Here is a 27,850-nt window from a genome sequence, read left to right on the forward strand (position 1 = left end):
TGCTCTGTTCCGTGACTCTTTCCCAGCTTCCAGTGGGTGCCACTATCCTCGGGGTCCCTGGACTGTAGACACATGTCTCCAATCTCTGTCTCTGCCATCGCAGGTCTTCTCCCTGTGTGTGCGTGTGTGTGTGTGTGTGTGTGTGTGTGTGTGTGTGTGTGTCTGTGTCTCTGTCTGTGTCTCTGCCTCTGTGTCTCTGTGTCTCTATGTCCAAACTTCCCATTTCTTTTAAGGACTCCAGACATTGGAATAAAGCGCTTTCTAATCTGGTATGACCTCATCGTAACTCAAGCACATCTGCAAAGACCCTATTTCCAAACAAGGTCACGTTCATAGGTTCTGGGTGAGCCTGAATTCTAGGGGGACACCCGTCAACCTAGTATAGAGTTCATTTCATGTGACTTATCAACTTTACAGGGCAGATATTTTTATTAAATCTTAACTTAGAGACAAAAAAAACCTGAGACTTAGAAATAACTTGTCCTTAATCCAATGGCTTCAGTGACTGTGCTCAAACACTGGTCACTGGTCTTAAGCTCCATACTCTTCACTTCCTGTGTTTCTCAGAGAAGAGTTCAAGGTCATCTTCTTGGGATGCTTCTGAGTCTTAAGAATAATTAAAAAAATATTGTTCCTTTATTCTGACAATACTCTTATAAAAATCCACGCAAGCATATTGTGGAGCCTTGTCATGGGACCCAGTGGGCCGCCAGTGCCTGCCCTTGCAGCTGTGGCTGGGACCGTATTGGGGGTCAGGCCGGCCACAACACAAAGGACCGTGTATACGAAGAATTCAGCTCACCAAGCCAAAGAAGCCAAAGAAGACATTGCAGCGTGCCGGACAGACCAGATTCCTGAGAGCTGGATGGAGGAAAGCTCCTGCGGCTGGAGGTGAGGATGGCGTCATCATGAGACCCTGGGAGCAGGATTCGCAGAACAGCCCAGACCCCACAGGGGAGCAGCCGGGAGGAGAGCCCCACAGCAGAGACTTAGTTCTGGCACAACATCATCTGCCACATTAAATCCATGCTTTTAATTGGACTTTTATAGGTTTTATGGTTTTGTTTGTATTTAATCTTTAAATTTGTTTTGGTTTTTATAGATGTATAAAAGCTATAAACATAAGGAGATTATATCTAATTTATGTTTGCACATATTTGAGTAATGTTATAATAAAAAGAATTAAGGTCAGCTCAAGGAATTCATGAGATTTTTCTCTAGCTGGAGGAAAAACACCCTTTGCTCTTTCCTGCCTGCTGGCCTCTCTCTCGTGGTGGGCAGAGGAAGGGGGGTTGCCGGAGAGGGTGCTCTCACTCGCATTAGTGGGGAGGACATGTGGTCTCGGGCAGAGCAGGTGACTTCCCAAGTGGTGTCACACAGATGGGTCGGGGAGAGCTGAGAGGACCCGCCCACAAGCCTGCGGTGGAAACCTGAGGATGGAAAGGTAAGGGAACAGCAGGCATCCCTCTCTTCTCTGAAATTCCAGCAGGACCCCGCTGTGCCACGTGGGGAATGAGGCCAACGGGAAAGGCCAAAAAACCAAAATCAAACAAACAAACAAACAAACAAACAAAGAAACCCCCCCAAAACCCCCAAACAAAGCACCTCAAAATAAAACAAAATCTTTAAAAAACAGAAGCCTTGTTGGTGGACTCTATACCTCTTCTGCTCTATGGAAAGGCACTGCTTCTCACCAAGTTCTGTATCCTTGGAACTCATATCAGGGATGCGTGTTTGCGCGCGCGTGTGCGTGTGAGTGTGCGTGTGTGTGTGTGTGTGTGTAGAGAGAGAGAGACCCCTTTGGCCACCCAGCCAGTGGCTTTCCTCTTCCTCCTTATCTCATATTATAACAACAAACAGCCCCTCCAGCGGGCACCAGGCTGTGTAGGGCGCTGTGCCAGTGGGGCAGTATTTCTTTGGCAGGGACAGGGAACGTCCTCAACCTCGCTAGTCTGCAAAGAAAAGCAAATCCCGCAAATGTTCAGTCTGACTTTGTTCCAGTTGGTCAGAAATCCGCTGAGCTGGTTTAGATGTCCTGAACATGCTTCCAAAGTTCTGGTTTTCTAGATAGGGTTCTAATTCAAGCCGGTGTTGAAAATTTAATTAAAAACCATGAAAAGGAAATGCAAGGAGTAAGTCAGGGAAGGTGCTGCTCACGGGAGTATGTTGTTTCTCTTTTAAAACGGCAGGGTTTCTCTCTGATAGGCAGTTTGAGGATTTGCAGCATGAAGGATGGAGAATCAGTTTAAAAGATAAAACTGCAGAAAAAGAGGTGGGTATTGATGCCTTCACAGACCTGACTGGTCCACAACAGAAGGAAAATAGAAGGATGCAATAAATAAAGTAGCCCGGAATGTACGTACAGGAAGGTTCATCACCGGGTAGTCATAGTGCTGAAAACGAGGAGACAATTTAACTTTCTAAATCAGGGAAATGGTTCAAGCACATTACATTCACAGTCTGGACTTTAATGTAGTTGTTAAAAGTCCTATTTGAAAAATATTTAATGACAAGCAAAAATCCGTGACCCGGTACCCAGCGTTAAAAAGGAGGGTTCAAACCTCTATGCTTTGTATGATGACAATATCTAGAATTGGTTAAAATGTACAAAGAAAATACTAGAAGGAGATCTTCCAATTTGGTAACAGTGACAGCAAAAGGTATGTACATGTTCATGGCTGGGGATGAGATTGGTGGTATAATTTACTTTCTTCTTTAGATTTTCTTTACTTTACAAACTTTTTGCAAGTGGGTGTCTGGGTGCCATCAGCCCACAGATGTCTGGGGATTGATGAGGTCCCTCAGGACAAGACAACAGGAGGGACCCAGGAGCCTGAACGTTCAAGAAGCAAATAGAAAGCTGTAAGAGGGAATGAACTAGAGAAGAAGCCCGACAGAGGCAGGCACAGAAGCAGAAGATCGTGATGCTCACACACGTGTACACGTATGTACCCCGCATGTATGTATATATCACATACATAATGATCAGGAAGTGATTTTGAAGATCTTCAGAATCATGGGAAATAAGAGGCATCAGGGTTACAAGTGCACATCACGAGTGGATGAAGGGCCTGGACAGTGACCTTGAGAGCCCTCACAGAGCTGCAGGAACATGGAAAGATCCAGGCTTCCCTGTCCTACAGAACCTTCCCTTCCCTCCACCCCTTCCCTGATGATGCAGATTCTCGCCTTCTTCCTTCCTTTTACAGACTTCTTGAGCTTCCTACACATGCCATCTCTCCTGTGCGCCTCTATTATTCCTCATCCTTTGTGGTAAGCTGATCTCTGCGCTGCATCTCCACGAATGGTGTCCACCATTAGACCAGTGAGGCCCTCCTGATGGATGAGCGTCATCGGCCCCAGTCAGCGTGGGCTCTGCCATAACAAGCACCATGGTCTCTGGGGAGTAAACAGTAGACATCTCTTTTCTCACAGTTCTGGAGGCAGGAAGTCAAGATCAAGGTGCTGGCAGGTTCATTTCTTCTGGGGCCTCTCAACTAGGCTTGTAGATGGCTACCGTCTCCCCATGTCCTCATATGGCTTTCCTGTGCATGTGCACACACTCCCGGTGTCTCTTCCACCTGTAGGCCTCACCCCGAAGACCTCATTTAACCCTAATTAAATTGAACACCCTATCTCTCTACACCTCCAGGTGAGCTCCCAGCCCCCACACCCTCTTAACTCCATGGCCTCAGCCAAGGGCTTCCTCAGGTCTCCTGCTACTACTGACCATTCTCCACTCCTGACTACTGGCTGTGTGTGGTCAGAGCTGCCTCTCTACAGTATAGATCTGATCATTTTTCTCCTCCTGATTTCAACCCCTGTGGCTTCAGGATGTCACATCTGATAGCATCACACCTTGTGCTCTGGAACAATAAGCCTGTATCATACCTTGATGTGCCAAGAACCTTGTGACTCTGTTTCCAAGCATGCCATCTCTTGGGCCTAGAATATGCTCCCCTTCCCCGCTTTACCTAACAAGTTCTAGTTACTCGTAAAGGCACAGTTCAGATGTCACCTCCTCACGGAGCCATCCTCACCTGACCCAGGAGGAGTCTGTTGGTCCCTCCTCCTGGCTGTCACAGCCCTTGTTCCCCTCTCTGTTCTAGACATAAATGAGATTGTCCATCTTCTTGTGCAGCCTGGACACCGGGAGCTCCTGGAAGCCAAGACCAACTTCAAAAGGCTCAGAAATCCCACAGAGGTATTCAGCACATAACAGACATGTAAAGAAGGCTAGTTGAAGAAATGTACATCTAGATGTGGCCAGGTGACTGTTTCAGGGTACAAGCGTATGTGTGTACCTCTTTATGCAGATCCAAAACATCCAGGTAAAGTGGATGATCCTGAGACACACCAAACATTTGGGGAACTTCTCCCATGATGATGCTGAGTCTTGAAAACACAGATGAGGCCCACAAATTCTCTGGGCTCAGGACTCCTTCCTCTCTCCACATTGTTTTTCTTATTCTAAAAAAGTTATTTTTATTTTTATTTTTTTTAAGATTTTATTTATTTATTTGTTAGAGAGAGAACACAAGCAGGCAGAGGCAGAGAGAGAAGCAGGCTCCCCACTGAGCAAGGAGCCCAATGCCGGACTCAATCCCAGGACCCTGGGATCATGACCTGAGCCAAAGGCAGTGGCTTAACCAACTGAGCCACCCAGGTGTCCCTAAAAAAGTTATTTTTAATTTGCAAAATGAATAAAAGAATCATTGGAAAGAAAAATAATTGTACATAGGAAAGAAAAATCTTCACCATCTCACACTTGATCGGGGAAGTAAAAAGTAACTCTTCTTGCCTTTTCAGTCCATCTAATTTCACCCCTTGAGTTAACCACTGATAATGGTTTGGAGCGTATCCTACTAGTTATTTTTCTGAAATGATATGAATGTGTAGACACATGCACTTTAAAAAACAAAATGTGATTATGCTATATGTATTGTTCTGCAAATGGCTTTTATCCCTTAAGATATATATCATTTTGGGGCGCCTGGGTGGCTCAATCAGTTAAGTGACCAACTCAGTTTTGTCGTGTTCTCAGGGTCTTAGGATTCAGCCCCACATTGGCCTCCAAGCTAAGCATGGAATCTGCCTTGAGATTCTCTCTCCCTCTCCCTCTGCCCCTCCCCCATTTACATTCTCTCTCTCGAAGTAAAATAAGGAAAATCTTAAAAAAAAATGTACATTTCCCAGGTGGTACATAAGCAGATCTTTTTCATTTTTTTTTTTAAGATTTATTTATTTATGAGAGAGAGCGAGAGCATGCTCTTAAGTTGGCGGAGGGACAGAGGGCAAGGGAGAGAGAGATCGTCAAGCAGACTCCCCATTGATCACGGACCCCAGTGTGGGACACCGTCCCTGGTTTCTGAAATCGTGACCTGAGCCAAAATCAAGAGTTGGATGCTTAACCAACTGACTCACCCAGGTGCCCCATCATTTTTTTTCCCAGTTGCATAGCATTTCCATCCTTGGGATGTACCATTCTGCTCTTGCAATACTACAAACTTTTGTGATGTAAAATAACATATTCGTGACCAATGCTAATCAATTATTTTGAAGGAACTGTACCACCTGTAAAGGACCATGGGCCTAAACCCTTAACTAAGTAAAAGAAAGGTGTCAAAATGCATTGCCACATGCGAAAAAATGCCTTGCCACTGAAAATAAAGACTTGTCCCCTCCCTCACCCCAAACTTTTGTTTAAATCTGTTCGGAGATCACTGATATTTGTACACTTATCAATGAAGTTTACAAAAGCTTGGAAAAAGAAATGTTCTTCCTCAGAGAATCTGTTAAAGGGGAGGCCAGCCTCATGCACCCCAGTCCTCTTTCCCACTCAAGAAACCTAAGCATAATTCTGTCTTCAATGCACTACAGAAAGCTTGAAAAGATTCAGTAGATGGCCATTTGAATTGTTTGGGAATTTTTGAGTTATGAGTCTCTGGGATAGGCAAATGCTACAGGTAAACTACCAAACAAGCAAGAAGTGCTCAGAATCATTTACCTTCAGGTATATTTGTTTATAAACAGTTAAATTCAGCAGAACTATTGAATGCGACAATAGGTTTGGTGAGATAGAGAAGTCCTTGCTTTCTTTAAAAAAAAATAACAAAAGCTCAGTGTACCACAGCAATTTGTTTTTCTTGACACAATTCCTAGAATTTGTATTGTTTATGATAAGAATATACTACTCTCAATTCATTTATAAAGTCAGCTAACCAGTGACCATGAGAAAAACAGTAGCAGGCACAATTTCAAGACTGAATTTCTTTTGTTGATGGTATGTGGGTGTTATTGAATATCTAAGACCAAAAACACACAGCTGAGCTAGGAAATATCAATGGAATTTGGCTTTTGTCATTTGTCCTAAAGAATCTTCTGCACCAGCCCCTTCCTCCTGCCTTGGTGGTCTCCTTAAACTAAGTGGGAAATTGAAGCAACATGCATTTGGTGATGAGTAGTCTGAAAAACGAAGGATTGCAAACAAGTTAGAATCCCCATCAAAAAGAAGACACTGAAGGGCAGGATGTCTTTAAGACATCAGATGATGAAATGAGATCTTTCCCGATCCCAAGAGTGTACCTATTTATAGAGTTTACTTCGAACTAGGACTCCTGCGGGTCACCTGGTCCCGCTCCAATGCCTGACTTGACAAAGGGGAAATTGGGGGGCCGGCATGGCAGACTCAGCAAATCACTTGGCTGCTCAGAGATAGACATGAGGCAGTTTCAGCAGAGGGCAGAATTTGAACTTGGCAGAGAACCTGGAAGTGTAGGGGACCACAAAGAGGAGGAGTCTAAAATCTGAGTGCAGATTCTACACCCTTGGCTGGTTGCTGAACTGTGTGAGATGTTCTTTTAACACTTGAGTGCAAGGGCACTAGGCACTGCTGAACCTCATGCAAGCTGTCACTCATTTACTAGCTCACCTTGTGGATGGCAGCCAGATCTGCAGCTCCGTCAGCTCCTGCCAGGTCCCTTCAGCTTCTCTAACTCCTGGTCTAGGCTCATGTTGAGATGCAGAAGCAGCAAACAGACATGAACTGACCAGTGGGCTCCCATAATTACGTAACGCAGATCCCTTAGATAAATTGCATATTCCCGATCATTCCTAGTGGTTCTTATGGTTGTTTTTTTAACTGATATAATATTCAAAAGGGAAGACTAAGAAAGCTGGAATGACTATACTAATGTTAGGTGAAATAAACTGTAAGCCAAAGAGAATCCCTAGAGACCAGGACAGATAATTCATAATGGCAACAGGGTTACGACAGCAGGATGACCCAACTATTATAACTGTGGCTCCATATAATAATAGTTATGACATACACAAAACAAAATGGCAGAACTAAAAGGAGAAATGAACTGCTTCACAATTATAGTTTATTTCCACACTCCCATTTAAATATTAATAAAAAACAGTAAAGATATAAAAGACTTTACCAATACTATTAACAAACTACACCCACCTAGCTGACATTTATTCCATCTAATAAGAATGGAATGTATTTTTTTTCAAGGACACATGGAACATTTACTAAAATAAACCATACATTGGGCCATAAAATGTCTCAATAAAGATTATTAAAAATTGGAACAATACATATTATGTTTTGTTTTGTATTATGTATCACAACAGAATTAAATTAGCAATCAATAGCAGATGATCTCTGGAATATCTCCTGAATATTTAGAAATTAAACAAACACTTCTACATAACCCAAGGGTCTAGGAAACAATTTCAAGAGAAATTAGAAAATATTCTAGACAGAGTAAAAATGAAAACACAACTTTTAAAATTAGCGAGATGCAGTTAAATCAGTGCTTAAAGGAAAATAAACACCCTTAAATGTTTATGTTAGAAAAGCAAAATGTTCTCAAATCAGTAATTTAAATTTCCACTTTAAAAAAGCTAGAAATACATGAACAAATTAAACCCAAAGTAAATGGAAAGTGGAAAATAATGAAGAGTGGAAATCAATGAAAATGAAAACAAAAAGCATAGACAAAATAATTAAAACCAAAAGTTTGGGTTTTAAAAATATCAACAAATTTCATAAACTTCTACGTAGACTTATCAAGAAAGAAGAGAGAAGACTACATGTACTACTATCATGATGAGTGAGACAAGAGGTATTACTAAAGAGTCTACAGGTTTTAAGAAAACAATAAGGAATTATTATGAACGACTTTACCCCAATGACTGTGACAACTTAGATGAAATGCACCAATTTCTTGAAAGACGGATTATGAAAATGAACTCAAATAAAAACATGAATAAAGAAATTAAATTCTTGATTGAAATCGGTCCTACAAATAAGATTCTAGACATTTATGACTTTAGTGGTAAAGTCTACCACACATTTAAGAAGAAATAATACCAATCCCAAAGAAAGTCTTTCTGAAAATACAGGAAGGTGGAACATTTCCAAGTTATTTTATGAGGACAGAATTACCCTGATATCGATGCCAAACAAAAAAATCAGAGGGGAAAAAGAACATATGCGCCATTATCATACATGAACATATAAGCAAAAATCCTTAATTTGTTAAGAAAATGCAGCATTGGTTTATTATTAGAAAATTAGTCACTACAATCATGATAGTAACAGAATAAGAAGACCATATGATCAACTCAACAGAGGGAGAAAAAGCATTTGATAAAATTCAATTCCTAAAAGCTCTGAAACCAGCAAGACAGTGAACCATTCTCAAAGTGATAAACAGAATTTACAAAAAACCTTCTGCTAATATCATATGATAAGATGATAAAATAGTGGACACTTCCTTCTGAGATCAGGAATGGTCAGAGGATGTTCACTCTTACCACTTCTATTCAACATTATACTGGAAATCCTAGCATATGCTGTCAGGTGTACACACACACACACACACACACACACACACACACACACACGCATACAGTTTAGAAAGGAAAAAGTAAAACCATTTTTACTCTCAGAACACATGACTCTGTATACAGAAAATGATTCCTAAGGAATCTCCAAAAAGATACCAGGACTAATCTGTGATTTTAGTAAGATCCCAAAATAAAAGGTCAATTTAAGAGTCAGTGACATTTTTATGTACTAGCAATGAGCAATTAGAAAATGAAATTTTAAAATATCATTTGCAGTAGTGTAAAAATTATAAAGCTTTTAAGGATCAATTTAGCCAAACATGTGTAAGACCTGTTCACTACAAACTATTGATGAGATACATTTAAAAACCAAAGAAAGGGCAAGATATAACATGTGCATGGATTGCAAGATTTAGTTTTGTGAAGAAGTCAATATTCTCCAAATTGTTCTACAAACTCAACAAAATTCTGATCAAACTCTTAGCAGTTCTTTTTCTGTAGAAACTGACAAGCTGATCCCCAAATCTATACGGGAATTCAAAGTATCCTAAAACAGCCAAAATGATAATTAAAGAAAAAAGTTGGAGGATACACACTACCTGATCTCTTTAGTATAAAGTCATAGCAATCATGACAATATGGTATTGGCATAAGGGTAGACAGACAGTCCAAGAATTTTATTTATATAGTTAGTTGTTTTTGCATAAAGGGGACAAGGTAATTCAATGTGAGCTTTTGGTCTTTTCAATTCCTGGTGCTGGAATAATTGGATAGTCCTATAGAAAAAAACAAACTTCAGCCCTTCTCTTTCACCATATACAAAAATTAATGTAAGATAGGTCATAGACTTAACAGACTTTAAAACTATAAAATTTCCATAAGTTAACATTACAGAAAAACTTTGTGAACTTTGGTAGGAAAAAAAAAGATTTCTTAAAAAGGAAAAAGGAAACTCCAAAGAAAGAAAGAAACCCTTTTGCTCTTCATCAAAATTCAAAAAAATAGAAAGGTAAGCCACAGCCTGAGAAGACATATTTGTAAAATATATATCTGACAAGGGGGATGTGTTCAGAATATATAAAGAGCTCTTATAACTCAATAAATAAAAAATAAAAAGACAACCCAACTTACTTTAAAATATCTGAACACATATTGCATGAAGCACTGGGTGTGGTGCATAAACAATGGGTTCTGGAACACTGTAAAGAAATTAAAAAAAAAAAAAGATCTGAACAGATGTTTCACCAAAGGAGACCTTTGGGTGGCCAATAAGCAAACGAAAAGATGCTCAGGGAAGCAAATGGAAGCGAAAATGAGATCCCACTAATCAACCTTTTGAATGGTTAAACAACACCTGATCACCTTTCTCAAATATGAGAAAGAACATTGAGCAAGTGGAACTTCCATGTAACACTGGCAGAAATGAAAAATGGAATAGCCACTTTGGAAAAAAGGCAGTTTCACTGAGTTTGAACATGGACTTGACAAATTACTCTAACAATACCACTTCCGGATATCTACTCAAGAGAAATGAGATATGTCTATACAAAGACCTGTATGTGAATGTTCATAGCAGCATTATTTACAATATATACAGCCCCAAACTAGAAACAACCCAAATGGCCATCATATGGTTAAACACATTGTGGTTTATCCATTTGATGGACTATTACTCAGCAATGAAAAGGGAGAAGTTACTGATAGAACCCAACACCATGGATGAGTCTCAAATACACGCTAAATGGAAGAAGCCAGATGCAGAAGACTGCACACTGTACAGTCCTAGAAGACGGGCTGCAGCAGAGCCCAGCCAGCATTTGGAGGGATGGAATGTTCTGTGTCATGACAGTAGTGGAGCTTACGTGACTGGGTACATTTGTCCAAACTCATCCAACTGTGCATTTTACATGAGTGAATTTTCCTCTATGTAAATCATCCTCCCCAAATGTGTCCAGAAAAAGCAAGAATAATTTCTGTACCAATAGAGACTTTAAGCAAGACATTTGCAAAAACTGACATGTTCTCCTCCCTTGTACCTACGCAGTCTATCGCTTGGGAAGTGATCGGCTGATTCTTGCTTAAGACAAGAGACACTCGTCAGAGTCAATTAAGTCTGCTGTTCCGTGGGGTCTCAGGGGGCTTTTCCTGCGGATCGCCCACAGCCCTGTGCAGCCGCGCTGACTCTCTTTTCTCTCTCTCCTCCAACAGCTGCAAACCTCTGGGACCTTGGCTTAGAATGAGTTGTACACCTGCATCCCTTCTCTCTTGTCTGGAATACCTGCAGGCAGGACCAACCAATGAAACCATCTTCTTTCAGCAGCTCACCAAGGGGCATTTGAACTTCCCCCGTACCTGATTTCACTGCCAAGTCCTCCTTGTCTGCTCCAAATCCCTAATGCTTCCATTTCCACTTACTCCTTTTCTTTTCTTCTCTGAAAGGCAATGAGGCACAGCTCATAACCATCTTCTGTAAAATAACCTCTCATGCCCTTAAGGAGAATCATTCCATCATACCCCATCCTTGCACACTGAGACAAGTGTTCCTCACGGTCCATGCCTCTCATGCTCCATACAACTTCCCAGAGAAGGGTCCCCAGACCTCTGGCTGAGAGCACGCTGGGGGAAAAGGCGTTGTCTTCCAGGAGCCTAGGGTCTTGTGAGCCAGGAAATGGGGAGTGGGTTCTGCTACTCATCCATTGTGTGACCCTGTGGCGAGTGACCTCTCCGAGGCTTGGTCTCCTCATCCGATTATTAGCTGTCAGAATATCTATGAGATGAGCCGACCAAAAGCAAATGGCCCCTGATTATCCTCATCCACCCTTGTTCTCCAATCCAGAAACCTACGAACTCCCCTCGTCCCTTGGAAAGTGCTATGACTGAGCTCGACTTACTAGGTGATTAAGATATTGCTTAGACACAGTATTTTTTGAAAATTAATGAAGCAAGATAATCATACCTAGTATTGATATAGTCTTTTATTCTGTTATCTTAATTATGCTTTATGAAGCTACTATAAAACTGTTTAGTAAGATTACTGCAAATTAATTAATATTTATTGTACTCTTGGAAGCAAAGTAGAGCCTTTACATTAATCAGGTACAGTGAACTAAAGAACATTCTTCCTGAATTTGCAGGATCCGGTGCTATGGCTGCTGTTGATCTACAGCTAAATTAACCCTCCCTTCTCAGTCAGGACTGCTGAAATCAGCAGGGACTCCGTGTAGGAGAGCTGGCCTGAACTAAGAGCTAAGAAGAAAGAAGTCACTGAGGACCTCTAGTACATGGCAAAGGACGGGGCTCCAGCTAATGCCTGTGGAAGCACCAGAGGTGTCCTCTTCCCCTTTTGTCCCTGTAATTGACTTTCACTCTTGTCCCCAACTATCTGGTTGGTGGTCTGTCATTAGCATATGCCTGTTCTTTCAGGGGGAGGGTCTGGGGTGGGCATCAGAGGTGGAGAGGGAGGAACAGAGGGCAAGTGCTGGGCCAAATGCAGCTTCTGACTTAGTGAACAAATTCTGATTTTATACCCTAACCATATTTCGTTTGCTTGGCCGTTTTGGGGTTTGTTTGTTTTTTGTTTTTTACCGTCTGGGCTCTGCAATTTGGTGACCTAAGTGACTAGAAATATTTGGTGTCAGTACATGCTTTAATTCCCAGATGCCTTGAATAAAGCATGAACATGCTTTACATACAGCCCTCCAACCCCTGCTTATTATCAACACAGTTTTTCTGTTCGAGTTTATTTCAGCATTGTTTCACATTTAATTGTCTAATGGAATATCTCCACCAATTGAGAAAGAGAGAGAGAGATCGGTTATCCTACAACTAAAAGTTTACCCTGCTCCCAGAATAGGCACGTGTGGGGGTGTGTGTCCTCATGGGCACACATAAATCATAGAGAAATATTTACACAGAACCATATGTACAAACCATATTTGTCGGATTTGTTTAGGTGTTGGAATTTACCTACAGCATGGCGTCGGGAAAGGCATATGACATTTAGTAGAACAGCCCGGAGAGCAAATTTAGCGCTCACTGAATGTGAGGCATCAGGAAGCGAATGTGTGTGCTCACTGCCTCAGTTTCCCCATCTTTAAAGTGAGGACAATAATGATAAACCCAACAATAATAACTGCAGCCATCCCACCCAAATGTCTTATTATATTTTCCAGGCATACAAACCAGACATTTGAAAGTGTTTTGTAAACCGTGAAATTCTGCCCGAGGCTAGTTATTGCTTCTAGATTTCATGGGAATATGGATATCCAGATTCTCAGACTGGCATTGAATTTGGTACCCTTTGAATACAAAATTTCTCTGACGATTAAAAAGAAATCAGAAAGTCCATAATTTCCATCTCATACCCATTAGAATGGCTACTATAAAACTAAAAAAAAAAAAAGCCAACCTAGAAAATAACAAGAATTGGCGAGGATGTGGATAAACAGGAACCCTTGTGCATTGGCTGGTGGGAATATAAAATGGGGCAGCTGCTGTGGAAAACTGTATGGCAGTTTTAAAAAAAATTAAACACAGCATTACCATACGATTCAGCAATTCCAATTCTGGGTATTTACTTAAAGGATCTTGAACAGATATTTGTAAACTGAGGATCTTAGCCATAGTGTTCACAATGGCTGAAACGTGGAAACAACCGGCGTCCGTTGATGGATCTGTGGGTAAAGAAAATATGATCTGTCCAAGGAATGGGATATTTTTCAGCCTTAAGCAAGAATGAAATTCTGACACCTGCTACAACATGAAGAAACTTGAGGACATTTTGCTTCGTGAAATAAGGAGAGACCAAAGGCAAAGATTATGATTTCCCTTCTGAAATAGTCAAGTTCATTGAGCCAGTAGGCTAGAGGCCACCAGAAACCCGGGAAGAGGTCTATGGGGTGCGTTAATGGATACAGGGTTTCAGTTGGGGAGAATACAAAGGTTCTGGAGACCAATAACATACAATAACGTGAAGGCACTTAGTGTCACTGAACTGTGAACTAATTAAAAATGGTTAAAAAGGTTAATTTTGTGTTATGTGTCTTTTCTACAGTAGAAAGAAATTCCCATGCTTTCCCCACCCAGATCTAGCTACTTTGACTTCACTATGGGTTTTTTAAATATCAAATTTCAGTTACCCAGCTCAGACTGGTTGTCGAAGAACTTCTTGGAATGTGACCTTGGCCGCGTGACCCTATCCCCCAGGAAAGTGCAAAATGCTTTCGCTCAGCTGTGCTAGCTCTTATTTTAAAGCATAACCCCGGTTTCGAATTTGCTTCTATGCTGTTACATAGACCCTGTGCCCTGTGCTTTTTGTACCTGTTGTACCCCCTTTTTAAAAAGGGGTTCATTTTGGTTTCGTGTGGGCGGGTTTAGTTTTGTTGGGGCGGTGGCAACTTTTGGTTGGGTTTGTTTCGTGTGTCTCCGGAGCTTTGCTTCCCCTCACAGCCTGAGAACACATTTTGCACTTTTGGTCACACCTTCGTGTCGTCCACGGTACTCACTCGTACCGACGCCTGGACCGTCTCCGCGCATTTATCGTGCGTCAGTTAAAGCTGCACTTTTCACCTGTGCCGTCAGCACGGACGACCTCAGACCTGTCTGGTTCCCTTCAAAGGCACTTCTAACTGCCTCTCCTTGTCCCCCAGTCTCCTCCTCAGCTTCCCCCCTGCCCACCACCCAGAAGTGACTTCTCTTGGGGAACATGTAGAGGGGAGAAGAAGGCCCCTAAAATGATGTGCTCTGCTCTGTCCTCCCCGGGTATGTGGGGAGCATAGGGTTTACTGCTCTCTACAAGCTCTTTCTCCACTGGGAATTCCTGCCTGCTGCTTCCGCCAACCCCACGTCTTGGCTGTCAAGGCCCCTGAGGCTCTGTGTCAGGTGCGGGTGTGTGTGACGAGTCAGAGCTCTGCACAGAAGACCCAAGGATGCACTGAGGTTTCTTGAAGGTCCCTCAGACTCATGCTCCTTCTCTATCACCAGGTGCTCTCAGTGTGGCCTGTTGGAGCAAATGTCATACCAGCCAAGCCCATGGGAGGTTCTCTTAACATCTCCTGCTCCCCCCGCTGCCCGGGGCCTCCACTCCCAAGCCCCGCCCACCTTATCTTCGAAATGTCTTCAGTCCATGCGCACCTTCCCCTCTTCCCACCACCCCCAAGCCCCAGCCACCACCTGTATCTTTCCTGGACTCCTAAGGAAGCTCCTGACGGGGCCATCCACATCTCATCTTGAACTCTCCCAGTCCGTAACCCAGCACAGAACCAGAGTGACTGTTTTCCAGTTAGAAATCTGGCCATGGCTGCAGCACTCATTCCCTTCTCCGGCTTCTGTCTGATCCCAGGACGAAGATCCAAGTCCTCGCCGGGACGAAAAGGTTGTGTGATGCCAGCTTCCCGGTTCCACCTGTCCCTACACTGTCTTTCTCTGTCCCCCCTTTAGTCCCCCATCCTTCCAAGCCCTTGAGCATCTTCTACTGGGAGAGTCTTCCCCCACGTTCTCTCCAGCGCATCCTTCAGAACTCCATTCTTGTTGCGCTCCCACAGGAAAGCCCCCCCCACACACACTCAGGGAGGCCTCGGGGACCTGGTCGGTCACAGGTTCTCAGAGCTCCCTATCCCCATGTAGCCTGCCCCACACTGCCTCACTCCTCAGTCTCTGCAACTGTTGCCATCATTCTGTCTCTGTCACCAAGCTCCGAGGTTCCCTGAGGAATGCTTTGCTCACTCGGGTCTCTCCAGGGTCTAGGACAGTAGTAGAAACGCAATATAAATTAATGAATTCCTCATTATTAATTTAGAGGCCATCAAGCAGAGACCTACCAGTGGGCTCCTTAAGTGTGGAATTTAATGCCAAATTCCTATGTAATTTTAAATAGTTCTTTTACTAAAATTTGGGGAGAAACACCATAATGAGAGCCATACCGGGGGGCGGGGGGGTACATTTTACACACATTTGCAAACGGGGAGATGTAAAATGACGCTTTCGGCCCCAATTCCCAGATTATTAATATTAACCCAAGGTTAAACCTGGAAGTCCCTTCCTTCATGAGTGGTACTGAACTCGGTAGGAGGCAGTGCGCGAGGGGGTGTCATCCCCGCAAAGACCCCTGAGCTTCGGGACTTTGTGAAGAGGAGAAAGAAAGGAAGTTCTCACAGCCGGCCAGAGTGAAACAGAAATGTGTTTGCAGCAAGGGCTCTGGCAAATTCATTTGCGATTCTAAGATGGGGTGGAACAGACACGGAATCGGTCGTATCTATCATTAAGGTGCTAACGAGAAAACATCATACACACATCACCCGAAAGCTGCACCAGAAAGCATCACTGTATCACTGGGAGAGGCGAGAAATGGAGTAATCAACATCAACAAAATCTATTGTTCCCAGGTTGCAAAATTGAGGGATTATTTCCACGGCAAGTCGGAATGAAACCTGTTTACATTTGTCAGCAAAATGATCACATTTTACACCATTAACATTTGGCAAGACAGAGCACCCTCCATTAGGTAATCTGCCGATGCCCCAAGCACGGATTCAGGAAAACAAAGAACCAGCGTGGTGCTGACTCGTCCCCACTGAGCCAAACCGATGAGCTAAGGCTGCATCTGGGCTACAACTCAGGTGAGGCAGTGGCATGGTGGGGAAATGGAATGGTTCATTAAAACGATTCGGGATCTGGTGACTGCTGGGAAAAATGTCACCAGGATGCATTAAATGTCAGGAGGTACTTAGGCAGGGACCACTGGCTCATTAAGATATGCATGGGGTAGCTGTAAAAGGCTCAGGGCATAGCAGTAAATAAAATAAACACCTCTCATTAACTCAAGTCTCAAGGATGGTGAGCCGGCACCATGTATTGGGCTCCAATGTCCTGTCTTGAGCCCCCCACTGCCGAATGCTGGGTCTTGGGACCCCGCCTCATTCACCAGCCTGGCTTTCTCTTGGGGATGTGGCCACATGACAATGTCCTTGAGTTTCAGTCCATCTTGGTGGCATCTAGCAAATGGCTTTCCCAGCTTCCATCTAGACTCAAAATTCACCGAATGTCTCGGAACTAAGGTCTGGTTCAAGGGGGAACCAACCTACCCCTTGGCTGTCAGATATCCTTTCCGGGGAGAGGAGCCTTCATGAAATGTTGCAAGACAAAACCTGTGGCATGAGGATAGATGCAGTTGAACAGTGAGCAGTGAGACCCTGCATGTAGAGGGGGTTCCCGATGACTTGGGGACATTGTCCAACAGATCCATGAATGGTACCAAAACAAGACTAGCAATCACTCCCCCAATTTTCCCTGATGAGTGGATTTCTTGAGTCTTATAAATATGAATCTCAGAAAATATTTTGAAATATAGACACCATAAGACTTACTAAGAGAGAATCATACTTCAGAACTTGTGCTGACACATAGTGGGTGCTTGAGGCTTTATTGAATGAATAAGTGAGTGAGTAAATGCCGACCCCAAGAGCAGACATGCTACCATGGAGTCAGGGAGAGCATTCCCTCTTAATACTAAAATTGTCCTTCTTTTTTAAATTTTTTCTTAAGATTTTATTTATTTATTTGACAGACAGAGATCACAAGTAGGCAGAGAGGCAGGCAGAGAGAGAGAGAGGGAAGCAGGCTCCCTGCTGAGCAGAGAGCCCAACGAGGGACTCGATCCCAGGACCCTGAGATCATGACCTGAGCCGAAGGCAATGGCTTAACCCACTGAACCACCCAGGTGCCCTCAAACTGCCCTTCTTTGCAGAAATATGACAAAAGCTAATCCACACGAAGCAAATAAATACAGGGCTCTGGGGACAGAGCTGCCACAAGATTTGTTTCATGCAGAGGCTAGTGCTTGTGGACACCAAGATTCGAGATTCGTCGGTGTAATGACTCTTCATCAACAAACACTGCCATTTCTTACGCACGAGAAGAACAGCTTCCAGTTGTCATGACTGTGCTAAAATCCAGCTGGAATCTTCTAGCTCAGAAGACTACCCTCTATACTTTTCCGGTGTAGACCTAATACTAGGCTAAAAACGCCAGACTGACCTGAGCTCCAGACAGAGGCAACGCTCTTTTCCATTTGTTTGAAGAGCGTTTCTATCCTCTATCTTGTCTTCACACGAAGTATCTCTGGGAGGAGAGTGGGACAGACCTTGTCAACTCCTGTGAAGATGGAAAACCGATACTCAAGGAAGCTCCACGGCTTGGCCTCAGTGGTCTGGGGGCATGGGCAAGCCGGCAGAAGCCCCCACTCTTCCTCTTGGCTCTGGCTGAACCTAGCAGGAGACCCAGCTCCCAGCATTCCACCCAGACAGCAAATTCTTCCCCTTTTGACCACGTGTCTGCATATTCTGCCTAGAAAATCACCCTTCCCCCACCCCATCCCCATATTCTGTGGGTTGAGAACATCACATCTCAGCCTAAGCAAAATTTCCAGAGAGGCACCCCGTTCAAATGTGTCCTACTCTTCATGTCCTTCTCAGACCTTAAAAACTCTGCAATGACATATTTGTCTCTGTGTTTACTTATTAAGATCTGCCTGCCTCAGGGGCCCTGAGCCGCACGTGGGTCAGAGGCCCTTTCTGGTTACCTACTGTAACCTACTTCATGTCGGTGGCCCCTCTGCACTGTGTCTGTTATTAAGTTCCGTTTCTGGGCCCCAACCCCAGCCTTCCGTACTCCTCCTCCAGGGATGGGGGCCGAGTCTCAGCAAACTCAGGGCTCCTCTGCCAGCTGGTCCCAGTAGGGTGCAGGGAGGCAGCCTGGGAGGGAGGCAGGGCCAGGGAGGAGAGATTCACCCCTTTTTGCTGCTCTTCCTGCCAAAGTTTCCCTAGCAGTTTCCAGGGGTTTTTTCTTTCCACCTGCTCATTGATCCCCGTGGGCCCTCACTCCCCAACTAAGAGGCATAGATCCCAGCTCTGTAGGGTATCCCTGCCAAGGCCATGGGTCATATAATATCTAATATATCGTATATTATGTAGTATACATCATCTGGTATTTATTGTATAATGCCACATATTATATAATTATAAATATATAATATGTAATATAAATATAAAATATATATTATATGCAATATGATGTACAGTGTATTTTTTATATATGCCACATATTTAACAATTTCAATCTTCCCGCAGCCCTACCTGGGAGGTGGTTGCTTTCAACAGTTTCTGTTTGTGCCCCCCTTTCGCCTCTGTTCTCCCTTGCTGATTCGGACAGCTTCTCACCCTACATTACTGTGTTACAGTCACTGATGTCGCTTCCGTTTACTTGACTGGGCCCCTGCTGAGACAATGGCCCTAGTCATCACCATCATGGCCAGCATTTACTGAGCGCTGATGACCCACCAAACACCGTTCTGAGAGTTTTCCGTGGTTCCGGCGAGCTCTCCAATCCTGCGAGGTCCGCAGCCGATTCCCGGAAACCTACCAACGGCGATGGAGGAACTGAGAGATGTGGTAAATTGCCCGAGATTTCAGCCGGTGAGAAGCGGAGTGAGCCGTGCTTCTGAAGGAATGAATGAAGGACAGATGGTCCAGCCAGGGACCACAGCCCTGTGTGTGAGCGAACGTCAGGACACACCGCTGTGCCGTGTTTGACCTTGGGTCCACGTCCCCCGGCTCTCAGAAGCCTTTCAGTTTGCTTTGGTCTCCAGTCTGAATGTTTCCGGGCACGGGATGTTCGGCTCATTCTTCGAGAGCCGCTGAGCTGGACAAGGAAGGCCGCCTTCCCTAGAGCCCCTCTCCTTCCCCGTCTTTGCCTGCCCTGGTCGCCAAACCCCATAACCCAGATGCAGCCTTAGCTCCCCCCATGGGGGGCGGAAGCACCTGCGGCCGTAGGAGTCTTGCCAAGATGACCCCGGGTGCTAGCAGCAGGGGTGTGGGTGTCCCCATACTGCAATGTCTTCTGTCCATGAGACACTGAAGGGCCTGGGAAAGCCAGAGCGCTTCCTGAGGACATGCCTTAGGGACAGGAAGCTTCAGGCCCACCATGGAGAGGAGTTACCCTTTTGGCGTGGTGATTTTTTGAACTTTCTTGCTGCGCTCAGGTTGAAGGTGCTGGGGAATGGGAGAGGCTTTCTTCTACTCTGCAGGATAATTACTTCAATTTCCCTCACTCACATGGATGTTTAATTTTATAACATTGCTATCGGGCCCAGAAAAAAATCCCCCCAGAGCCCATTATTAACATCCTGAAAATGGAAAGCATAATCTCAGAACAAATAGCTAAAATAATATTGTGGCAGGGTTTTATTTTTGCGTCGTGAAGAGGGAACACTGAGCGGTTGTTCTCTCTCCGTTTTCTCCTGGAGTTCGGTGTGCCAGAACAAAGTGCTTTGGAAACAAAGGAAACTGAACTGAAGCGGGCAGGAGGGGCTTGGCAGTGGAGACTGCATTTCCTTCCAGGCTTTGGGTCATTATCATGCCCTTTCGAGGGGAAGGCCGGCCTCCTGCACCTTGCCTAGGTGTTCCCGCGTGGGGCTGGGTCTGTGGATCGTCCTCCATCCGTTTTGCCTCTTGTGCCTGCAAGCCCAGAATCCGGCAGCTCAGCCATCCTGGAAAATGATCAACTTGTTCAGTTCATGGCACTCTCAGCCACCCCCTGGACTGAACACCGCACCCACATTATTGAATTTTTCGGGACTTTTGGGCTGGCCCATAATTTGAGACACCATTTCTTGGCACCCAGACTGGGGGTTTGGATTAGTCATACCCCAGGGCCAGGGGAAGCTTGGTTCCCACACCACCCTGAAATTAGAGCCAATGACAGTGACCTTCCTGTCACCAGAGCCCCCTGGCTCGCAGCTGAATGGGTACCAACGGGCTCCACACCCATTGCTTTGTGGGTCACCGTGGGTTTGCTGCTGGGCTTCCCAAGCCTTCTTTTGCCCTAGGAGCACGTGGGTGCTCAGCTCGGCATCCATCCTGCAACCCCAGCCACCAGGGCAGGACCCCAGCGCTTGACGCATCGCTGCCCAGAAGCTGTCCTGGCTTGGCAGTCATCTCGAAGTCATGCATTTATCAATTTATTGGTACAGGAAGCTCTCACTCTGAGACTTATTCAAAAACGTCTTAAAACCATCATCCAGGAATGCAATTTAAATTTTAAATAAACGCACGAAACAGTGCACCGTGAACCAGGCAACGATGTGGTGAGCTTAAGAATTGTGCGGGGGACCTTCAAAGGATGCAGAAGCCGGGGCAAAGGGACTGCCTGGGGTGTGGAGGCACAGAGAAAGAGTCGGGCCGACTGGGTCACAGGACTAATGCAGATTCCCGCCACGATGGTAAGTTCCGTGTTATACACTAATACATTCGATGCCGAGTTAAAGGGTCCTCTCCCTCCTCCGCAGCGGCCCCTCCTCCCGCTCTCCCTTCCCCAAAGCCTCTTCTACGCACGCTTCAAGCTTTATTTCATCCACTTAATGCACTCTGCTCTGTGCTCAGGTACTTAAAATCTCCCATTACTATCACTCTGGCTCTTTTACGGCTTTTTTTATTTGCTCTATCATTTCACAGTCCAGTTGTTCTTTTCGGTCAGGTGGACTATAAAATACTCCGATAACAAGTTCACTCTAGGAGCCGAAGCCGGGCTCCATCCATAATGACCGCAGACGCTTCTAGGACTAGCGCGTCCCGAATCGGCACTTTCAAAGCTGCACGTTCCCTTCCTACCCAGAGAACTGCTTGGTCTTCCACACTCTTCCGTGGGCTGCTCTGAGGGTATCTCCTTTCATGAGAATAATTTTTCTTTTTAGTAACCCAGCCTTTGTCACCCTTGCTTTTTAATTACCTCTCTTCTCGAAAGGTATTCGAATCTATTGCTGGGCATTTAATATTTTTCCCTCTATGTTGACATTCGTAAATATGGTATAACGTCGGTGATCTAGCTTGCTCTGTGGAACGTCTTCATTGGCATGCTACCTTTGTCTGTACCTTCCCCGCATACCTTTATAGGTTCTGTACCCAGGTGGGGAAGGGCAGTGGCCAAGAGCATCGCCCCGGGGGTTCAGTGGCCTGTGGGTCCACCTCAGGCCATCTGGTGGGTGACACTGAGCCTCTCTGAGCCCATTTCCCATTCCATCTCGGACATGGGAATCATAATAACAGCTCCTCCTGCCGGGATGATCCTGACGATAGAACGAGATGCCCAGGTAAGCACCTTGTATGCGTAGGTCTTACCACAGTGGGTCAGACTGAAGGGTTTCTCTCCCCAGGGGCACATCTCACAGGTCAGTCCCATCTGATGCTCTTCTAGCCTCCTTCTCAACCAGGAGTGGCCCAGCAAAATTCACAACCCACCATTGCTGCTGCCCGACCCAAGGCCAAACCTGCACCAGCCAGATGTGGCTGTCTCTGGAGTGTGGGAGTGTGGGCATTCACTCACGAATTCAGACCCAGCATGATTTTTAGGCTTGTGTCCCTTCATTTCATTAATCCATTCATTAATCTTTAAAGTTTATTTTCTAAAAACATCTCCATGGTTCATAAAATCAATAGAAATCTGGTATCAACCAGACCAAATTCCAGAGTATTATTCTTGCTATCTTTCTTTAAGATATTTTTAATTATCGGGGCACTTGGGGGGTTCAGTCGGTTAAGTGTCCGCCTTGGGCTCAGGTCCTGGGATTGAGCCCCATATCAGGCTCCCTGCTCCGGGGGGGGGGGGGCGTCTGCTTCTTCCTCTCCCTCTGCCCCTCCCTTCCCACTCATGTTCTCTCTCTCGCTCACTCTGTTCTCTCCCAAATAAAAAAATTAAAAAATCTTAAATTTTTTTTTTTAAATTACATCTTAACTGTACACAAGGTGTATGAGGCAAAAAGCGAGGTGTAGGGCAAGTACTCTTCATTTGTAAAACCTTGCAAGGTAGGTGTTATTTTCACCCATTTTACGGGCAAGGAAAACCAGGACCCGGAGAATCGGAAAGTCCTTGCAAGGTCAGGAAGCTAGAAAGCAGCAAGATGGGATGCAGGCTGAAGCTTGCCTCCTGCCTACCACCTCCTGAATCTGCTGTGCAGGGAGAGGTCTGCCTCTCTCACCGGCCATGATCCCTCGTGGTTTCACTTAGGCTGGCCCCTCACTTCCCACAGCTACCTGGAGTCCTGAGACCATGGGTCAGAATGTGCTAGTGGATCCGAGCAGAGTGTTGAAGAGCCTGGAGGGCCAGTTCTGGGTATGATGGGTGGAGTATTTATTATCTGCAATCATTCTTCACATCGAACTCCTGCCATGTTGATTATCGACTGGAACGGAATATGGCTCTATCTAATAACAGCAGTACATTCATATCACATAAATCTCATTTTGCATAAGATTTGGGGAATTTTTCCTCTCAACTCATCCAACTAAGAATAATAACCTAAAAGGGAAATGATTCTCTCTTCCATCTTATTTTTCTCCCAGATACACAGTGTCCTTTTCCGAATGGAAAGCACCTTGAAAATAATGAATGAATTTATCAGTAGGACATGAAATCTACTTATTATCTCAGGTAAGTATATTTATTTATAAGGGACCTCCATCCATCTCCAAAACTGTTGGAGGTGATTTATGGTAACAAATATACAGACGCCAAGATCATATGACAAGTAAAAAAAATGTAAAGACTGTCCATGTGGAGAGGGACATAGATATGCAGCCCCGTGAGAGCCTCCTGAAAGTGCGAGGTCCAGTGGTGATGGATCACTACGGTGCCGGTCATCGCACCTGCCACTTGCTACCACACACTCTGTCCCAGTTGCTTCATATACGCTATTTCACTGAAGCCCTCCAGCCAGCTCGCGGGTGGGTGTTTCTGTCCCTGGTTTCAGGATGGCGTGCCCATCAGTGGTGACAGTAATTTGCCTGGTCCCTCAACTTCTGAAGGCCAAAGAATGTTCTGACTATGGGATTGGCTTATACAAGCTTCACAAAACTCTCCTCTGTCCCCCACATGCCAGAAACTCAGCCTTTCCAGACTCCACTTCTTGGACCACTTGATCCTTCCCCTGCCGGTTCCTGTGGCTAACGCATCTCCTGGGATCCCTTGTTTATCTTCTGGCCACTCCTCTGGCCTTGCCATTTTGGAGGCTGCCACACTTCCTGTTCTGGCCTGAGATAAAGCTAGCATTGTCTCCTTTGGCTACAGGACGGTTCTGTCTAGCACTTCCCATGCCTCTTCTGAGCTGACCTGATTCTCAGCACCCAGACTACCCTCCTGTTGGCCTCCATCCGAGTAGGCCTTGGTCTTAACCCACCACCCGGCCATAGCCTTGTCTTATTCCATGTATCTCCCCAAACCCTCAATCATGTGTTGAAATACTAACACCCTATGGGATGGTATTAGGAGGAGGGCCTTTTGGAGGTGATTAGGTCAGGAGAGTAGAGCCCTCATGAATGGGATCAGTACACTTACAAAAGAGACCCCAGAGAGACCTCTCACCTTCTTGGCCATGTAAAGATACAAGAAGATGGCAGTCTGCAACCTGGAAAAGGGTCTCACCAGAGCCCGACTGTGCTGGCCCCCTGATCTTGAACTTAGTCTCCAGAGCTTTGAGAGATAAATTTGTTTTTTGTCTTTTTTTTTTTTTTTAGAGATTTATTTATTTAATTTGAGAAAGAGAGAGAACCTGCATGTGCACACACAAGTGGTGGGGTGGGGGAGAGGCAGAGGGAGAGGCAGAGACCCTCAGATAGATTCCTCAAAGGGCACAGAGCGGGATGCAGGGCTCAATCCCGCAACCCTGAGATCATGACTTGAACCAGAATCAAGAGTCGGGCACTTAGCCGACTGAGCCATGCAGGCGCCCCACATTTCTGTTGTTTATAAACCACTCAGTCTGTGGTGTTCTACTGCAGCAGATCCAGCTGACACACTGTCCATCCCTCCCCATTTCCATGGGACCACCAGCTCTCCACCATTGCCCCTGGGGGACTTGCTTATTGAGACATAACAGAGCATGGATTGAATGACTGAGTAAATCACTAAGAGAGGGAATAGATGGGCAGAAATCTTGGGCTCTGCCTAGGAGGGCACAGCCGACACCCAAGTTCACACCTAGTCCAAGGTTGTCAGTCTCTAAGGTTTGGGCTTTTTTCTCTGCACCCCGGCCCCCTTGGCATGCCGTGAGCTCTTGGGCCACCCATAGACCCACGCAGCTCCAGGTGTGTTGCACAGGTCTCCGTCCACCCTAGATCCCACGGGACTGGTGTCTCCTAGAGCGGAGCGAAGTGACAGCCCTACCCTCCCTTTGCTACCTCCATGCTTCGCAAAGCCTCCCTGGCAGCAGAGAAGTCTAACCCCTGCCATTCCAGAAGGCTCGCCATGCCCCAGTGCCCTCATTCCTACACACGGACCTATCCGCTGAGCTTCCGCCAGCCGGTCCTCTCCGGAAGTCTGCAGGGCTCAGAACAGGACCGACCTTGGCTCTCCTCAAGTTTCAGAGCTGTCTCTCCCCTGGAAAGTGATGGAGTATTCCCTGAGAGTCACACTTGGCTTCCTTATAATGCCCATTCAATACATTGTTTTGATGGAAACATCACAAATCCATTTTATGAAAGCCAATGATATTTGCACCCAAGAATTCAATAATAGGACATGAAATTCAGGGAAAGAAATAATCAAATTGTCCATCCAGAGTGGAGTTAAAATTGTCATAAACATTGATCCTTCGTTGCAGGGAACAGAAATAATAAACAGTTGCTGAAACGGCATTGCTGCAGAGATTTCATTCTCTAATTGTCAAAAAGCATTAAACATCAACTATTTATTTTGCAGGAGAAGAAGCAAAAACCGACTTCAGTGCATCCCTTCACCAGAGGTTGTCCCTAATTGTCATGCATAGATTGCAACAGAGGTTACTGAGAAAAATTGTTTGCATTTATTAATCAAAAGGAGTCAAAGGCACACAAGATATCATCAAGGCTCCCTTGTGCTGGGGGGAGGCTGACAACTAACATTCCTGATGAAGTGTTTGCAGAGTGTTTGCAAGCTGTTCAGAGCCTTTTTTCTTTGCAGGTGCAAACCTTTCTATCGGAAACATCAAAGAAACAATTGAAAATTAAACATAGTAAACATCACGAAACAGGTTTCAATCTTCCATTTTTTAAGACAATGGGAGAGGTATAATTAATTTCAAAGCAATATTTGTGTTCTTTCGAAATTCATTTGTGCACATTAGCTTTTCATTAGTTGTGTATGAAGCTCTGTTGCTCCTCTCTTTTGCCCCTTTTGTTTTTTAAAAATAAGAAAGTTGAACTACCCCCGAGATGTCTTTTGCACCCAAGCATCCATGCATAGATAATTCTCTTGCTCGGCCTGTTTGATCAGTAGAATAAGTCAGAACTGCTCGGGTAAAGTCAGCAGTAGGAAAATAGATTAAGGGAAAAAGACCTCCTTTCTGGTAGTGGTGAGAACTTCAGAAGCAAACACAGCCTCCCTGACTTTTGCTACTGAATAATGTATTTTAATGTCCTCATTGTAGGTATCTGTTAATATGTTGGTTTTCTTTAATTGCTCTCCCCGCCCCCACGCCATTTGGTTTTAAACTCATTTCCACGCAAGATAAATGAAATGAAAATATAGCCAGCATGTATTATTGTGTTTGAGCTAAATGTTAGAAGCATGTTTTTTTTTTTTTAATATTTTGTTTTTAACCGGTATCTGACTTTTGGACATTATATTCGACGAGTTATATTTTCCTGCATCATCTGAGCTACATACTAATAACCTCTTCCCTTAAGGTCTATTAATTTTATACATCCTGGACAGGAGATCGACTGTCTCAAAGAGTATGCAAGGTCACTCACGTTAATAAAAATATAACCTTTTATTGTGCTCCATAAAATGGCACAATGTAACATAAATTCTGCATGGGTATTTTTAGTAAATAATAATGCTAAAGCTTTTGATTGAAAATACTTATTGAGTTACTTGTTATTTTGGTTATTATTCAAGTATAATATATATAGTTATTTTATTTGTATTTAAAAACCCTTGGGGCACCTGGGTGGCTCAGTGGGTTAAAGCCTCTGCCTTTGGCTTGGGTCATGATCCCAGGGTCCTGGGATCGAGCACTGCATCGGACTCTCTGCTCAGCGGGGAGCGTGCTTCCTCCTCTGTCTCTGCCTGCCTCACTACCTACTTGTGATCTGTCTGTCAAATAAATAAATAAAATCTTAAAAAAAAAATAAAAAAAATAAAAAAAATAAAAGCCCTTAATTTATGTGGGTCCAGTGGGTGGGGAATGGAATATTTGCTAGAGAAAATTCAGTATGGACTCCTCCCTCCAAATGGGCCTTAACCTGGGACTGGGGGTTGCCTTGAGCTATATTTGAGGCTCGTTCTGTACACATCAGGTACAACAGGACAGGTATGGCTTGCCATTTTCACAGGTATTTATGGAATGTCTATTGAAATGTGCTCATGAATATCACTTCCCTGCTCTGCTGTAGCACCCCCTCTTCCAAAAGTAAGTCTGAATGAGCAATAATTTATTTTAAAATCATTGTTGACCTTACAGTGTTTTCAAAAAGCTGTAACTGGAAATCCATAAATATTTTATTTGACTGACTTGAAAGCAACAATACAGGACTGCTCCTGTGTCCCCCCAGCTCAGCACTGAAATGGCAGGAAAAACTGACACAGCAAAAATACAAAGTGTCACCCAACTGAGAACCACTGAGAAAGTCCATAGATTGCCTGCCCCAACAGCTGCAGCCATGAAGACACAGCCACGTGTATGCGGTTCCTTGGCTTCCTCGCTCGGATTTGGGGATGTGTTATTGTCTCTCAGATCCTACCCCTCTGCTGGATCTCAGTTACAGAGATCCCAGTGACCACCAGCAGAACTAGTGAGCCGCCCAGCAGGCTCATGGTTGAACTTCATACCCAAGGGAAAGAGAAGAAGGGTTCAGCTTGAGACAAATCCACCTCTCCTTGCTTTAACTCTGGTCTCTTTTGGTTGAGAATGCAGCCAGATCTGAAGGAGAATAAGCCACGGATTCTGGTCGTTAAGCCAGGA

Source organism: Mustela nivalis (genome assembly GCF_964662115.1).
Source record: "Mustela nivalis genome assembly, chromosome: 2".
Classification (NCBI taxonomy): domain Eukaryota; kingdom Metazoa; phylum Chordata; class Mammalia; order Carnivora; family Mustelidae; genus Mustela; species Mustela nivalis.